We start from the raw sequence: 4,675 nt of genomic DNA, 5'->3' as shown, positions 1-4,675 counted from the left end.
CTGCTCTTGTGAATAATGTGAATAACAATGAACTACAGATTTATTTTCGAGTTACCTAGAGAGAAATAATCACATGATTGGTGGGTCACATGATATCTCAGCTTTGGATTTCTTTAGAAACTTGCATACTACTTTCTACAACAAGAATACTAACCTGTTTTTTGACCAATAGTGTAGATAATTTCCTTTTCTCCACACTCTCACCAACATTATTACCTTTTCTTCAAAGGTAATAAAGGGCAGGTTTTTACTATCTGCATTACCCTAGACTGGCCTTAGACTTAAATCCAACCTCCTAAATGCTTGGAATTATAAGCCTTTACCACCATAACTGGTTCCACTAATTTTTTGATAAGTTATAATAGTTATGAAGTTGTATCATAGTAATTTTGAATTATATTTCTCTAATGACTTCTGCTCAAAAACCATTAAGGCAGCATAGAAGTTGTATTAAACACAACTTTGTAAATCCACAGGCAATTTTCAGGGCTTTATTGAGAACATGTCTATTCAAACCTTTTGTCCATTTTTGATCCAGTTTCTGTTAATCTCATCTTTAATCTTGCTAAATTAGATCAATTATCAATTCAAGGTAGTATAAAAGAAAAAAATGTAGCAACTCCTAACATTTTTCAGTTTTTAATAACATGGTATTGCTTAAATCATTTTGTGTTAACAATTGACAGTATATAACTCAATTTAGTTAGACCTGTTACAAGGCTGTAGTTTATTTATTTTACATTGATTGTTCTTTCCAAAGCCTGTTTGTCTAATTTCCCTTGGTTTCTTTCAGTCTCAAGTAGCTCAGATTTCAAACTGAAGAATAAATGGAAGTAAGCAAACAAAAAAAAAATACAGTTCCTCTCATCCGATGATGCCTGTATAAGAATGAGGAAAGAGTTAATCATTTTAAGGACCTATGATGGGACAACAAAAAAATGAATTTATTCTTCTATGTCTTCTTTATCTTTGCGATGTAACTTAAATGTTGTAAAACACAATATACTGCTCAGATAATTTTATGTTTTATCCGTTTTGCACATTTTCATATGGATTTCATCTCAGTCTACAACATTCTTTCATCATTCTGTCCCTGATATTTTTACACTATCAAGACATAAGATAACCAGTTTGATTTACAGCAAGAGAAGTTATCCACCTGGCTTCCTTGGAAGCAGAGCATGATCAATAGATATTACTTCTGGTTGCTAACTACATGTAATGGTTTCTGTACTACTTATCACATTCTATTTAGTATTTTAAAAAGAATGCTGGCTAAACTCAAAGCTCATTCCTAGAAGTTTATGTTAAGTATTTCACAAGTTTTATTCCCTTAATTCTTAAGATAACATTTTCTATAATGCTAATGTTATTACCATTTTAGTGTTGGGAAGAATTGTAATTAAAGGCAGTAAATGCATGACCTAAAGACACACACAGTGAGGAAGGAAATGAGTCAAAGTTTCCAAAAGTCTTTCAGCAATACACAAAAGGTAGATAAAATCCCTCCATTCTATGACACTCTCAATTCAATATTCATATTGCCCATGGTGATTGTTTTCTGTCACATTTGTCTTCAACACAGATTGTGTTGGTGACATTGGGTTATCATGCTCAGAGCTGAGCTTATACATTGAGGTCCAAAGAGAGGCAAATTTCTTCTGTCCCACAATTCCAGTATCCTTTTTAAAAAGTACTAAAACTTTTAAATATCATCATCTACTTTCTTATAAGTAACCAAAAATTTAAAAAACCATAAATAATCACTCCAAAATGCTTTAAAATTGGAGATGCTAAAACATGCCCCTCTGAAGTAAATTTTCTTCTACTTTTAACCTTATTCTGAAAGTCTTTGCTGGTTTGTCAGACCTGTAATCCTAACTACTTGGGATACCTACTCAGGAGCCTGAGATCTGTGGATAACAGTTGAAACCCAATCAGGGCAAATGAAATTCATGAGATTATTTTTCAAAAATTTTAATGAACTAGCAAAGGGCCAAGAATGGAGATGTAGCTCATTTAGTAGCACACCAATCTAGAGAGAAAAGGCCTTGCAAGACTTGAAGCCCTGATTTCAAACTCTGAGCACGTCAACACACATGCAAGTGCTTAAGCACATGCGTGTGTTCACAAACATATTTATTCAAATTACCTTCATATCGGAGTTTTGCATGAATTTCTTTGCTAACGAAATTATATGAGTAAAATAAAGGAAATAAACTCTTCCATCTTAGAACATTTTTATACATTTTTATTGTAAAAATATTGTACAGAGGGGTAACAATTACATGAGCAAGGTAATGAGTACATTTCCTAACAAGCATTGTTACCTCCTTCTTTATTGTTCCTCTACCATCCCTTCCCTCCCACCTCCACAAGTCCATTAACCCCCTCCATTTCCCGGCCTCAATTGTAAAGTTCACTTTACAACATAGTGTATTGTGCATCTCATTGTTACATGGGTCAACCTGTATTCCTAGTTAAGCATTTTGGTTTTTTTTGTCCTTCCTCTCAAAAAATTAGAGGAGAGTATAAACAAGATGTAGGCACACCAACTTCAAATACAGTGAAAACAGGTGTTATAGCATGGGGGAGGAACATGTAAAGAAACAAAAAAAAAAAAACACTCTGCACGTCATAAGTATGTAAGAAAAAATAGCAAGAAAAAAAAAAACCACTTGTGTCCCTAACTTGGGGTTCATTTCCCTTAACACAATCTTATCTGGTCATATACACATAACTTTTGACCTTTTCTGCTTATCCCAGACATATATTAGTTATTGAAAATTAGAGAAACCATGGGACCTACGTTTCTTTGGACTTGGCTTACTTCACTTAATTTTTTTCCAAGTCTTTCCATTTCCTAACAAATTGGGCGATGGAATGCTTCAGAAATTTGCCTGCCATCCTTGCACAGGGGCCAGCTAATCTTCTCTGTATCATTCCAATGTTAGTGTATGTGATGCTGAATTGAGCAAAGAATATTTTTTATATATAAATTGTAATTGATTTTCTTAAACTAGACAATACAACAAAACGTAATTTTAAAAGAATTGTCATGAAATTTTAGAACCATGTACTTCTTACATAAGTACACATTTAAGAAAAAATCAAGATTGACATGTCAAAAACAAAATAATTCCAGATATTTGTTGTTCAAGAGATGTGTAGGAGGAGGAATTCAATTATTCTATACAAGGGACCTGTCATAATGAACACTGCAGCAAGTGTTAAGGTTTGTTAAAATATTTAATGTTTTAAATATATTTAATTTTGGGAATTTGCTTATATATGCCAAAACTGGGACTGCTTGGCAGGTCATAATACTTTTCTATAAAGTATTTAGGATTTATGGTAGCACATAACTACTACTGAGTATGTACATTTCAGAGTTTATTGAAACCTTACTAATGAGAAGTTGAAAAGTCTTTGTGTAAAGGAGCAGAATAAAGAGTTGACTATGTTAACTACACAGTTTCTGTTAAAACTGTAGGCCTTCCTTACTTTATATGTTAGTGAGGAACAAATGATGATATAAGCCATATACAAATTATGAGATTAACTATAAATGGTAATCTTAGTGGGTGATTTAAACACTACTCATAGCCTATAAAATTCTTGTTGAACGTCATAATCTTAGCCAGTGTTAAATGTAAAGAAATATGACAATAATAAAATCTAATTTGTAGTACACTTCAAAAACTGAAAAAATGATAATTGTTTTTTATTTTATTAATCATTATTATTTAATTATTGGTTTTCTTTATTTGTAGCATTGTTTTTCTTGTAATATAATACAACTTTTTGTAAGTTGTCATTAGGAGGTACTTTGAGAAGGGTATTGGGATGGCCACACCATTTTTTATAGGTGTATGTGAATTTATAAAGAGGGAAATTAAGAACAAAATGTGTATTTAAAAAATGATCAAGTAGAGTCTGATTCAGGAGTGTTGATACATGTCCACACCTAAAATATTAGCCCTAGGCTGAAGCAGAGTTATTACAAAGTTGAAGACAGAAAAGTGAGAGACTTTGTTTTGTTTTGTTTTGTTTTCATTTTTATTTTGTTGGACATGGGGCTTGAACTCTGGGGCCTGGGTGCTGTCCCTCAGCTCAAGGCTAGTGATAACACTTGAGCCACAGCAGCACTTCCAACTTTTTCTGCTTATGTGATGCTGCGAAAAAAAACCCAAGGCCTCATGCATGCAAGGCAGGCACTCTACCATTGAGCCACCTTCCCAGTACCTGAGAGACTGGATTTTAAAAATCATCTAAACAACATTTGCTTTTTGCTTTGGGTTATATAATGAAATATATGAGTATCTTGTTATGTTTTTGTGCATTGTCATACTTCTAAATTTATACTAACTTCACCCACTTTATCCTTGTCAAAGTCATGAAATATCTCTGAGAGTTTGCTTCTGTGAAGATTGTTTTGTATTTATAATTTCTTCTGAGTCATTTTTATTTTTTATCAAAATCACTTTATATTTCATGTTGATGAGTATTTACCCAGAGACAGGCATATAGAGGATTTAGTTTAACAAGTGAACATTAAAATTAGAGCTCAAAAATAAAAATGAACCTTAACACATATTTTCATAGCTTTCCCCACATTCTCCCTAAAAGAAGACAATATTAAGAATGTCTGAGGGAGGCTTTTTAGCTCCAATTT

At 32.6% G+C, this 4,675-nt stretch overlaps 1 non-coding gene across 1 annotated transcript; it reads right to left on the bottom strand.

Annotated features, from left to right (window-relative positions):
- Window positions 1-2,866: 2,866 nt before the first annotated feature.
- On the bottom strand, window positions 2,867-2,978 carry LOC122096970. Its single transcript, XR_006145454.1, has one exon. It is a non-coding gene; the product is annotated as a U6 spliceosomal RNA (small nuclear RNA).
- Between the last annotated feature and the right edge of the window lie 1,697 nt (window positions 2,979-4,675).

The sequence above is a fragment of the Dipodomys spectabilis genome, unplaced genomic scaffold (genome assembly GCF_019054845.1).
Source record: "Dipodomys spectabilis isolate Male_0828 unplaced genomic scaffold, ASM1905484v1 ptg000408l, whole genome shotgun sequence".
NCBI lineage: Eukaryota > Metazoa > Chordata > Mammalia > Rodentia > Heteromyidae > Dipodomys > Dipodomys spectabilis.
The sequence above is the reverse complement of the archived record's forward strand: the minus strand, read 5'-3'. Positions and strand labels throughout refer to the sequence as shown.